The 11,868-nt window shown below is 41.4% G+C and overlaps 11 non-coding genes across 11 annotated transcripts; all 11 read left to right on the forward strand.

Annotated features, from left to right (window-relative positions):
- Positions 1-5,336: 5,336 nt before the first annotated feature.
- On the forward strand, positions 5,337-5,409 carry TRNAK-CUU (transfer RNA lysine (anticodon CUU)). Its single transcript has one exon. It is a non-coding gene; the product is annotated as a tRNA-Lys (tRNA).
- A 428-nt stretch (positions 5,410-5,837) lies between these two features.
- TRNAK-CUU (transfer RNA lysine (anticodon CUU)) lies at positions 5,838-5,910 on the forward strand. The gene has a single exon. It is a non-coding gene; the product is annotated as a tRNA-Lys (tRNA).
- Positions 5,911-6,338: 428 nt separating this feature from the next.
- TRNAK-CUU (transfer RNA lysine (anticodon CUU)) lies at positions 6,339-6,411 on the forward strand. Its single transcript has one exon. It is a non-coding gene; the product is annotated as a tRNA-Lys (tRNA).
- Positions 6,412-6,839: 428 nt separating this feature from the next.
- Positions 6,840-6,912, forward strand: TRNAK-CUU (transfer RNA lysine (anticodon CUU)). The gene has a single exon. It is a non-coding gene; the product is annotated as a tRNA-Lys (tRNA).
- Positions 6,913-7,340: 428 nt separating this feature from the next.
- On the forward strand, positions 7,341-7,413 carry TRNAK-CUU (transfer RNA lysine (anticodon CUU)). Its single transcript has one exon. It is a non-coding gene; the product is annotated as a tRNA-Lys (tRNA).
- Positions 7,414-8,832: 1,419 nt separating this feature from the next.
- On the forward strand, positions 8,833-8,905 carry TRNAK-CUU (transfer RNA lysine (anticodon CUU)). Its single transcript has one exon. It is a non-coding gene; the product is annotated as a tRNA-Lys (tRNA).
- A 428-nt stretch (positions 8,906-9,333) lies between these two features.
- Positions 9,334-9,406, forward strand: TRNAK-CUU (transfer RNA lysine (anticodon CUU)). Its single transcript has one exon. It is a non-coding gene; the product is annotated as a tRNA-Lys (tRNA).
- A 428-nt stretch (positions 9,407-9,834) lies between these two features.
- On the forward strand, positions 9,835-9,907 carry TRNAK-CUU (transfer RNA lysine (anticodon CUU)). The gene has a single exon. It is a non-coding gene; the product is annotated as a tRNA-Lys (tRNA).
- A 428-nt stretch (positions 9,908-10,335) lies between these two features.
- TRNAK-CUU (transfer RNA lysine (anticodon CUU)) lies at positions 10,336-10,408 on the forward strand. The gene has a single exon. It is a non-coding gene; the product is annotated as a tRNA-Lys (tRNA).
- A 428-nt stretch (positions 10,409-10,836) lies between these two features.
- Positions 10,837-10,909, forward strand: TRNAK-CUU (transfer RNA lysine (anticodon CUU)). The gene has a single exon. It is a non-coding gene; the product is annotated as a tRNA-Lys (tRNA).
- Positions 10,910-11,766: 857 nt separating this feature from the next.
- On the forward strand, positions 11,767-11,839 carry TRNAK-CUU (transfer RNA lysine (anticodon CUU)). The gene has a single exon. It is a non-coding gene; the product is annotated as a tRNA-Lys (tRNA).
- The last annotated feature ends 29 nt before the right edge of the window (positions 11,840-11,868 follow it).

Genomic DNA, 11,868 nt, shown 5'->3' on the forward strand with positions numbered 1-11,868 from the left:
AAAAGAGATGGATAATCCCCCTGAAATGTCTCAACACGCTCATGTGATTCACCCTCATATTGAATTAGTTGAGGGAGCACATATTTAGCTTTATGATCCACTTCAATCTGTTTTGGAGACAAAGACAACAACCAATGTGCAAATCTTTGATGTGACACTCCTGGGATACTTTTTTCAAGAAGCAATTTCAAAGTGGAGTGAGGAGTCTGCAGAATTAGTTTGTTAAACCCAACAATATGTTCAGTCGCCTTAACTGCAAAGTGTACACCCACCAAATGTCTTGCACACGTTTCAAACCCTTTTTCTACAGGTGAAAGGAGTTTGGAAAAATAGCCAACTATTCTCCATTCTTTTCCCTGTAGCTGCAGTAATACTGCTGAGACAGCCGTCTCTGAGGTATGAACTTGTAAAGCAAAAGGCTTAGATGGATACACAGTTGTCAAAGCTGGTGCTCTCTGTAAATCAAGTTTAAGTTGTTCAAACGCTTTCTGCTGCTCATCTCCCCATGGACCAAATAAATTGTCATCATCAGTACTTTTTAATAAGTCATATAAGGGTTTAGCTTTTTCAGCAAAGCCCTCTATGAAGTCTCTAGAAAAATTTACAAGTCCCAGGAATTGTCTTAAAGCTTTGAAAGTTGTAGGTACAGGCAAAGCTGCTACTGTTGCTACTCTTTCCTGCAAAGGACGTCTCTGGCCTGGACTTATCAAAACTCCCAAGTACTGAACCTCTTGTTTCAGTAATTGGACCTTCCTTGGATTTAATTTCAATCCTGACTCGTACAACAGATCAAACAATTCTGCTAACAAGGTGAGGTGTTCCTCCCTACTCTCTGTTGCCAACAAGATATCATCGACATACTGTAGAATACAATCTTGCCTTGAGAATTTTGATAACACTTTTGCCAATGCCTGATGAAACAGACTAGGTGACATGTGCGCCCCTTGTGGTAATCTGCAAAATACATATTGCTCATTCAGAAAAGTAAAAGCAAATTTGTATTGACAACTCCTCTCTATCTGAATACTGAAAAAACCATTACTAATATCCAGTACCGAGAAAAACTTCGCCTTAGCATTCAATCGAGACATGATGTCAGGGGTATCTGCTACAATTGGTGCCACATTTGGGGTACATTTATTAAACATACGCAGATCTAGAAGCATTCTATAAGAATTATCTGGTTTCTTAACTGCCCATAACGGATAATTTGTCACTGAATTTGATTTGCGTATGACGCCTTGTTGAAGTAGTTCTTCAATAATTTTGGACAAAGGCTCAATTGAATCTGGAGGCAATCGGTACTGTTTCTGAGCTATGGGATCTATTCCTTCCACTTTAACAACAACATCCTTCATTGTCCCTACCTCATTCTTAGACTGAGCCCATAACGAGGGATGTTTCTGCACAATTTCTACAAGAGTCAAGTCATTACAATCCATTTGTGGCCAAACATGATTTGGGGATACCTCCTCAATTAAATTGATAACGCCCACTATACTATAGTCACTTGGATCTATTACTACAGGCCCTTTAAGGTTATTACTTCTCCAAATCACTTGATTCCCTAAGTCAATGACCCAACCTCTTTCTCTCATTACGTCAGCCCCTAAGATATTTTCTGAGCTAGGACAATGCCAGATATCAATTTCAGTACACAAATAGCCAGGAATCTCAAACAAAACACCAGTAACTAAAGTTGCTGAAGTATTACCTTTACCACTAAAACCTACAATCGTGCAAACAGGTGAATTAGATGTTATAGGCAAAGCTTGATTAGTCACACTTAATTGAGCTCCTGTATCAATTAGGAATGTAATCTCTTTTCCCTGTAATTTTCCCTTGACATATGGTCTGCCACAGTTGTCAGTTGACACTGGAGCTACATAGGTCAACTTACAGAGTGATTGATTCTTATCTAGTCACTGAGAGGGTGTCAGACCCCCCCTGACATTCTTTCCTGTTACATTAGTAGCAGTACTATTTGTTGTCAGCTCTTGCACCTGTCTTATTAGTGGAGTGTATGGGGACGTTGACTTAAACTGTTCACCAGTAGGTGGGGCTGTTGGCACCAGCCCATTCTCTTTCCCAAAATTTTGTGTTCTAGGGACAAATTTTCTATTTTTAAGAAATTGTTTACACTGCCACTTCAAATGTCCTCTTTTACCACAATGATAACAACTAACATTTGGTCTGAATATCTTTTGGTTAGTATTATCAAATCGTTCAAAATTAGTAGGATTAGTTTGTGGCTTGTGACAATCATTCTGAGTTAATTCTAGCCGTTTGTCAATTAGTTCCTGTACTGTAGATACTTTTACCTTTACAGTTGACATTTTCATTGCTCTTCTAATACGATCGATGAATATGGCTGCTTCTTGCAAACTAGGTTTTTCAGAGGCAAGCTGAACTGATACAGGATCTAGATATTTAAATTTCCTTACAAATGCTATAATCATTGCCTGTGGTTCATCTCCATCATCAATTCCCATTACCATTCTATAGGCTTTCTCAAATTTCAACAAAAATGCAAAGGGATCATCTTGAAGATTTACTTTTAGAAATTCAATTAAGTCAAGAGATGGAGATGAGTCACCAGTTGTGAACAGAATTAATTGCTTCAATCTATCCATGTCATTTGCATGCACTAATTGACCTAATGCATCCTCTGTAGGTGTGTCCTGTAACCTTTTGGACATATGGGAAGGTATCCAAAACCTAAAAATTTAGTTTCTTTGATTGTTATTTAATTGGAATTTGTCTGTATTTGTCTCAAATACATCAATATTATGGAATGCATCCATCTTATCGTCATATTTAGGAAGATCTTTGGCAATTTTCATTAATTGATCATTAATTTTTAAAGTCAATTTTGTTGCACTGTCTCTGAGCTTTTGTCTCTCAACTCCTCCTACGTCAAGTTCCTCATCAGAATCTATCGTTGAGGTACCAGCTATTTCAGGAACAAAGGATACGTCCTTCTTACCTTCTTGTCTTGTGATAACTGACACCTTTTTATTTTTAAAACATAATCTAGACAGTCTATCCCTATCCCTCTCCAAGTTCTCTAATTGCTGAGCTAAAACAAAACAGTCGGGACAGCTGTTAAAGTCGTCAGTACTGTCATCAGGGTTAGATTCTGGTACAACTTTGTTAATCATGCAAATACTTTGTCTAGGTTGTAAATCCTCCACAATCAAGTCATTAAACGTTTTAAACATGCTTAGGGCATTTTGTAGTTTCTTCTTAAGTTTATCAATACATAACAATTTCTTATCTATCTTCATATTTTCTAGCTCACATTGTTTGTACATACTAGCCCATAGCTGTGCATTAGTAGGACAATTATCAAATTGAAAAGTTATTTTACTTTTGTTAGCATAAGTTTTTATAAAATCCATGACTTACCCTCTTTAGTGAACTCTCCGTGAGTGGCTGTTGTTTCACGCTGTATGGCTGTCTTGCGTCTGCCGTCAATAGCGTCTCTTAGCACTTGTGGTTCCAATAAAATCTGAAAGTCTGTATCCTCAAAGGTCCTTTTCTTAATTTTCTCCCGACAGTTTGCAAAAAGTGTACAGATATATCTGCCCTTCCCCCTGAGCAAGCTGGAGGGCAAAGGTCAGGAAAAAATACGCAGGGCTGGCACGCCAGATATGTAATAAAATGTATATAGGGCCAAATACAAACTTCAAATAATTGGAACACATATAAATGTATGTGCGTCAAAAATAGGCAGAGTCACTTAGATGCAAACAAAGGTAAAACATTTAATACGAACAAAAAATAGAAGAAGAATATAAAAAGAAGATAACAAAAATAATACGAAACAAGTCTTACAAAACCTTGGAGAGGAATTTAGTTCATGACATCTCTCCTATGCATTCCTGAGGATGGAGGGAGGGAGTGTTGGGACGTAAAGAGTCCGTGGATGGCAAGTACATCTCCCCTCTACCTCTCCTCCCATGCTTCTCCAAGGCCTTAACTTATATACACGGTTTGAATAATGATGTCAGTCTTGTCAGTCTATTGGTCTTCACCTAATTGGGTAAACATGCTCACTAAGATCTTTACACGTCGAAACCCTATTTTAGGTGGTGGCTGTACGCATACTGTAATGCCCTTTTAGAGTTACAACTATACCCTGCATTAGCAAGTTACTATCCTATCTATAGAATGCCTGTTCAGCAAATCCTTCATTCCATATTTTAAGGTCAAGGAAACCTTGAAGCCTATCATTGAAACATATTAATATATCTTAATAATCATTTATTTATGAACAATGATTACATATCTTTGACTATTGCCTATACCAATAATTATATATGGTCCATTTCTTAATTGAGGTTTATTAGAATCTTTTACAGCCGTTACCAAAATAGTGGCTGGCAAGGGGAGAATGCCGTTTTCATACAATATCATAAATGACACAAGTTATTAACCCTACGTGCCAATTAATCTTATGCAACGCCAGTTGTGCTTAAACAGAAAAGTGACATTATAAAAACAAAATTAGCAGAGGATGGTTTCGATCCATCGACCTCTGGGTTATGGGCCCAGCACGCTTCCGCTGCGCCACTCTGCTATCCATGTGACAGCTTGTCCGAGGGGAGAATGCTGTTTTCATGCAATATCATCAATGACAGAAGTTATTAACCCTATGTAAAAATGACATCTAGCAGAGGATGGTTTCTATCCATCGACCTCTGGGTTATGGGCCCAGCACGCTTCCGCTGCGCCACTCTGCTTTTTCATGCACACTTTTTTCACAAATGATAAAAACACATTAATTCCTGACTTGTTTTTTCTCCAAATCTCTTCTTCAAGATTCGAAAGTGCGAACTTTTTGCCACTTTCTTCCCAAATGATAAAAAAAACATGAATATCTGACTTTTTTTCTAAATCTCTTCTTCAAGATTCGTAAAGACAATTTAGGAGTACAAGTTCTCACTATCATGAAATAATGTATAAACAGTTGAGATACAACTGTCAATGTCTGGCAAAGCCAAAGGCGTTCAGCTTCAAATTAGGATGTATTCATACAGCATCCATTGCACTTCTTATGAGCTTGGCAGGTGTCATAGGCAGATTTCATGCCAGCTTTTTCTAATGTTTACTGGTGGGCCTAAGCTTTAACCTTCAGATGACAGAGCCTAGGGGAAATAATATGACAAAAGATTTTTCCCTTCTTTGATAAAGCTTTTGACTTCTTTCTTGTATGTCAAATGGAGCTGGTGACCATCTCGAGTCCTGGCAATTTCTCTAAACGTTCGTAAGATAGCGCTGAGTGCAGCAAGTGATAGTAGCCCCAATTCTGTCAGCCACACGCACATATCATAGCCCGGCTAGCTCAGTCGGTAGAGCATGAGACTCTTAATCTCAGGGTCGTGGGTTCGAGCCCCACGTTGGGTGAAGATATCATTTTTATGTCAACCTTTGAAAATTGCACTTCACAGCCTACGCCCGTATTCCTCCCAACACCGATAAGAGTGATAATATGAAAAAGCCAAAGGCGTTCAGCTTCAAATTAGGATTTATTCATACAGCATCCATTGCACTTCTTATGAGCTTGGCAGGTGTCATAGGCAGATTTCATGCCAGCTTTTTCTGATGTTTACTGGTGGGCCTAAGCTTTAACCTTCAGATGACAGAGCCTAGGGGAAATAATATGACAAAAGATTTTTCCCTTCTTTGATAAAGCTTTTGACTTCTTTCTTGTATGTCAAATGGAGCTGGTGACCATCTCGAGTCCTGGCAATTTCTCTAAACGTTCGTAAGATAGCGCTGAGTGCAACAAGTGATAGTAGCCCCAATTCTGTCAGCAACATGCACATATCACAGCCCGGCTAGCTCAGTCGGTAGAGCATGAGACTCTTAATCTCAGGGTCGTGGATTCGAGCCCCACGTTGGGCGAAGATGTCATTTTTATGTCAACCTTTGAAAACTGCACTTCACAGCCTACGCCCGTATTCCTCCCAACACCGATAAGAGTGATAATATGAAAAAGCCAAAGGCGTTCAGCTTCAAATTAGGATTTATTCATACAGCATCCATTGCACTTCTTATGAGCTTGGCAGGTGTCATAGGCAGATTTCATGCCAGCTTTTTCTGATGTTTACTGGTGGGCCTAAGCTTTAACCTTCAGATGACAGAGCCTAGGGGAAATAATAAGACAAAAGATTTTTCCCTTCTTTGATAAAGCTTTTGACTTCTTTCTTGTATGTCAAATGGAGCTGGTGACCATCTCGAGTCCTGGCAATTTCTCTAAACGTTCGTAAAATAGCGCTGAGTGCAACAAGTGATAGTAGCCCCAATTCTGTCAGCAACATGCACATATCACAGCCCGGCTAGCTCAGTCGGTAGAGCATGAGACTCTTAATCTCAGGGTCGTGGGTTCGAGCCCCACGTTGGGCGAAGATATCATTTTTATGTCAACCTTTGAAAATGGCACTTCACAGCCTACGCCCGTATTCCTCCCAACACCGATAAGAGTGATAATATGAAAAAGCCAAAGGCGTTCAGCTTCAAATTAGGATGTATTCATACAGCATCCATTGCACTTCTTATGAGCTTGGCAGGTGTCATAGGCAGATTTCATGCCAGCTTTTTCTAATGTTTACTGGTGGGCCTAAACTTTAACCTTCAGATGACAGAGCCTAGGGGAAATAATATGACAAAAGATTTTTCCCTTCTTTGATAAAGCTTTTGACTTCTTTCTTGTATGTCAAATGGAGCTGGTGACCATCTCGAGTCCTGGCAATTTCTCTAAACGTTCGTAAGATAGCGCTGAGTGCAACAAGTGATAGTAGCCCCAATTCTGTCAGCGAGATGCGCATATCACAGCCCGGCTAGCTCAGTCGGTAGAGCATGAGACTCTTAATCTCAGGGTCGTGGGTTCGAGCCCCACGTTGGGCGAAGATATCATTTTTATGTCAACCTTTGAAAATGGCACTTCACAGCCTACGCCCGTATTCCTCCCAACACCGATAAGAGTGATAATATGAAAAAGCCAAAGGCGTTCAGCTTCAAATTAGGATGTATTCATACAGCATCCATTGCACTTCTTATGAGCTTGGCAGGTGTCATAGGCAGATTTCATGCCAGCTTTTTCTAATGTTTACTGGTGGGCCTAAGCTTTAACCTTCAGATGACAGAGCCTAGGGGAAATAATATGACAAAAGATTTTTCCCTTCTTTGATAAAGCTTTTGACTTCTTTCTTGTATGTCAAATGGAGCTGGTGACCATCTCGAGTCCTGGCAATTTCTCTAAACGTTCGTAAGATAGCGCTGAGTGCAACAAGTGATAGTAGCCCCAATTCTGTCAGCGAGATGCACATATCACAGCCCGGCTAGCTCAGTCGGTAGAGCATGAGACTCTTAATCTCAGGGTCGTGGGTTCGAGCCCCACGTTGGGCGAAGATATCATTTTTATGTCAACCTTTGAAAATGGCACTTCACAGCCTACGCCCGTATTCCTCCCAACACCGATAAGAGTGATAATATGAAAAAGCCAAAGGCGTTCAGCTTCAAATTAGGATTTATTCATACAGCATCCATTGCACTTCTTATGAGCTTGGCAGGTGTCATAGGCAGATTTCATGCCAGCTTTTTCTGATGTTTACTGGTGGGCCTAAGCTTTAACCTTCAGATGACAGAGCCTAGGGGAAATAATATGACAAAAGATTTTTCCCTTCTTTGATAAAGCTTTTGACTTCTTTCTTGTATGTCAAATGGAGCTGGTGACCATCTCGAGTCCTGGCAATTTCTCTAAACGTTCGTAAGATAGCGCTGAGTGCAACAAGTGATAGTAGCCCCAATTCTGTCAGCAACATGCACATATCACAGCCCGGCTAGCTCAGTCGGTAGCGCATGAGACTCTTAATCTCAGGGTCGTGGGTTCGAGCCCCACGTTGTGCGAAGATATCATTTTTATGTCAACCTTTGAAAATGGCACTTCACAGCCTACGCCCGTATTCCTCCCAACACCGATAAGAGTGATAATATGAAAAAGCCAAAGGCGTTCAGCTTCAAATTAGGATTTATTCATACAGCATCCATTGCACTTCTTATGAGCTTGGCAGGTGTCATAGGCAGATTTCATGCCAGCTTTTTCTGATGTTTACTGGTGAGCCTAAGCTTAAACCTTCAGATGACAGAGCCTAGGGGACATAATATGACAAAAGATTTTTCCCTTCTTTGATAAAGCTTTTGACTTCTTTCTTGTATGTCAAATGGAGCTGGTGACCATCTCGAGTCCTGGCAATTTCTCTAAACGTTCGTAAGATAGCGCTGAGTGCAACAAGTGATAGTAGCCCCAATTCTGTCAGCAACATGCACATATCACAGCCCGGCTAGCTCAGTCGGTAGCGCATGAGACTCTTAATCTCAGGGTTGTGGGTTCGAGCCCCACGTTGTGCGAAGATATCATTTTTATGTCAACCTTTGAAAATGGCACTTCACAGCCTACGCCCGTATTCCTCCCAACACCGATAAGAGTGATAATATGAAAAAGCCAAAGGCGTTCAGCTTCAAATTAGGATTTATTCATACAGCATCCATTGAGCTTGGCAGGTGTCATAGGCAGATTTCATGCCAGCTTTTTCTGATGTTTACTGGTGAGCCTAAGCTTAAACCTTCAGATGACAGAGCCTAGGGGACATAATATGACAAAAGATTTTTCCCTTCTTTGATAAAGCTTTTGACTTCTTTCTTGTATGTCAAATGGAGCTGGTGACCATCTCGAGTCCTGGCAATTTCTCTAAACGTTCGTAAGATAGCGCTGAGTGCAGCAAGTGATAGTAGCCCCAATTCTGTCAGCCACGCGCACATATCATAGCCCGGCTAGCTCAGTCGGTAGAGCATGAGACTCTTAATCTCAGGGTCGTGGGTTCGAGCCCCACGTTGGGCGAAGATATCATTGTTATGTCAACCTTTGAAAATGGCACTTCACAGCCTACGCCCGTATTCCTCCCAACACCGATAAGAGTGATAATATGAAAAAGCCAAAGGCGTTCAGCTTCAAATTAGGATTTATTCATACAGCATCCATTGCACTTCTTATGAGCTTGGCAGGTGTCATAGGCAGATTTCATGTCAGCTTTTTCTGATGTTTACTGGTGGGCCTAAGCTTTAACCTTCAGATGACAGAGCCTAGGGGAAATAATATGACAAAAGATTTTTCCCTTCTTTGATAAAGCTTTTGACTTCTTTCTTGTATGTCAAATGGAGCTGGTGACCATCTCGAGTCCTGGCAATTTCTCTAAACGTTCGTAAGATAGCGCTGAGTGCAACAAGTGATAGTAGCCCCAATTCTGTCAGCAACATGCACATATCACAGCCCGGCTAGCTCAGTCGGTAGAGCATGAGACTCTTAATCTCAGGGTCGTGGATTCGAGCCCCACGTTGGGCGAAGATGTCATTTTTATGTCAACCTTTGAAAACTGCACTTCACAGCCTACGCCCGTATTCCTCCCAACACCGATAAGAGTGATAATATGAAAAAGCCAAAGGCGTTCAGCTTCAAATTAGGATGTATTCATACAGCATCCATTGCACTTCTTATGAGCTTGGCAGGTGTCATAGGCAGATTTCATGCCAGCTTTTTCTGATGTTTACTGGTGGGCCTAAGCTTTAACCTTCAGATGACAGAGCCTAGGGGAAATAATAAGACAAAAGATTTTTCCCTTCTTTGATAAAGCTTTTGACTTCTTTCTTGTATGTCAAATGGAGCTGGTGACCATCTCGAGTCCTGGCAATTTCTCTAAACGTTCGTAAGATAGCGCTGAGTGCAACAAGTGATAGTAGCCCCAATTCTGTCAGCGAGATGCACATGTCACAGCCCGGCTAGCTCAGTCGGTAGAGCATGAGACTCTTAATCTCAGGGTCGTGGGTTCGAGCCCCACGTTGGGCGAAGATATCATTTTTATGTCAACCTTTGAAAATGGCACTTCACAGCCTACGCCCGTATTCCTACCAACACCGATAAGAGTGATAATATGAAAAAGCCAAAGGCGTTCAGCTTCAAATTAGGATGTATTCATACAGCATCCATTGCACTTCTTATGAGCTTGGCAGGTGTCATAGGCAGATTTCATGCCAGCTTTTTCTGATGTTTACTGGTGGGCCTAAGCTTTAACCTTCAGATGACAGAGCCTAGGGGAAATAATATGACAAAAGATTTTTCCCTTCTTTGATAAAGCTTTTGACTTCTTTCTTGTATGTCAAATGGAGCTGGTGACCATCTCGAGTCCTGGCAATTTCTCTAAACGTTCGTAAGATAGCGCTGAGTGCAGCAAGTGATAGTAGCCCCAATTCTGTCAGCAACACGCACATATCACAGCCCGGCTAGCTCAGTCGGTAGAGCATGAGACTCTTAATCTCAGGGTTGTGGGTTCAAGCCCCACGTTGGGCGAAGATATCATTTTTATGTCAACCTTTGAAAATGGCACTTCACAGCCTACGCCCGTATTCCTCCCAACACCGATAAGAGTGATAATATGAAAAAGCCAAAGGCGTTCAGCTTCAAATTAGGATTTATTCATACAGCATCCATTGCACTTCTTATGAGCTTGGCAGGTGTCATAGGCAGATTTCATGCCAGCTTTTTCTGATGTTTACTGGTGGGCCTAAGCTTTAACCTTCAGATGACAGAGCCTAGGGGAAATAATATGACAAAAGATTTTTCCCTTCTTTGATAAAGCTTTTGACTTCTTTCTTGTATGTCAAATGGAGCTGGTGACCATCTCGAGTCCTGGCAATTTCTCTAAACGTTCGTAAGATAGCGCTGAGTGCAACAAGTGATAGTAGCCCCAATTCTGTCAGCAACATGCACATATCACAGCCCGGCTAGCTCAGTCGGTAGAGCATGAGACTCTTAATCTCAGGGTCGTGGGTTCGAGCCCCACGTTGTGCGAAGATATCATTTTTATGTCAACCTTTGAAAATGGCACTTCACAGCCTACGCCCGTATTCCTCCCAACACCGATAAGAGTGATAATATGAAAAAGCCAAAGGCGTTCAGCTTCAAATTAGGATTTATTCATACAGCATCCATTGCACTTCTTATGAGCTTGGCAGGTGTCATAGGCAGATTTCATGCCAGCTTTTTCTGATGTTTACTGGTGGGCCTAAACTTTAACCTTCAGACATTCTTTCTTGTATGTCAAATGGAGCTGGTGACCATCTCGAGTCCTGGCAATTTCTCTAAACGTTCGTAAGATAGCGCTGAGTGCAACAAGTGATAGTAGCCCCAATTCTGTCAGCAACATGCACATATCACAGCCCGGCTAGCTCAGTCGGTAGCGCATGAGACTCTTAATCTCAGGGTTGTGGGTTCGAGCCCCACGTTGTGCGAAGATATCATTTTTATGTCAACCTTTGAAAATGGCACTTCACAGCCTACGCCCGTATTCCTCCCAACACCGATAAGAGTGATAATATGAAAAAGCCAAAGGCGTTCAGCTTCAAATTAGGATTTATTCATACAGCATCCATTGAGCTTGGCAGGTGTCATAGGCAGATTTCATGCCAGCTTTTTCTGATGTTTACTGGTGAGCCTAAGCTTAAACCTTCAGATGACAGAGCCTAGGGGACATAATATGACAAAAGATTTTTCCCTTCTTTGATAAAGCTTTTGACTTCTTTCTTGTATGTCAAATGGAGCTGGTGACCATCTCGAGTCCTGGCAATTTCTCTAAACGTTCGTAAGATAGCGCTGAGTGCAGCAAGTGATAGTAGCCCCAATTCTGTCAGCCACACGCACATATCATAGCCCGGCTAGCTCAGTCGGTAGAGCATGAGACTCTTAATCTCAGGGTCGTGGGTTCGAGCCCCACGTTGGGCGAAGATAACATTGTTATGTCAACCTTTGAA

The sequence above is a fragment of the Sceloporus occidentalis genome, unplaced genomic scaffold, assembly GCF_023333645.1.
Source record: "Sceloporus occidentalis isolate IW3139 unplaced genomic scaffold, rSceOcc1.0.p SCAF_111, whole genome shotgun sequence".
Lineage (NCBI taxonomy): Eukaryota > Metazoa > Chordata > Lepidosauria > Squamata > Phrynosomatidae > Sceloporus > Sceloporus occidentalis.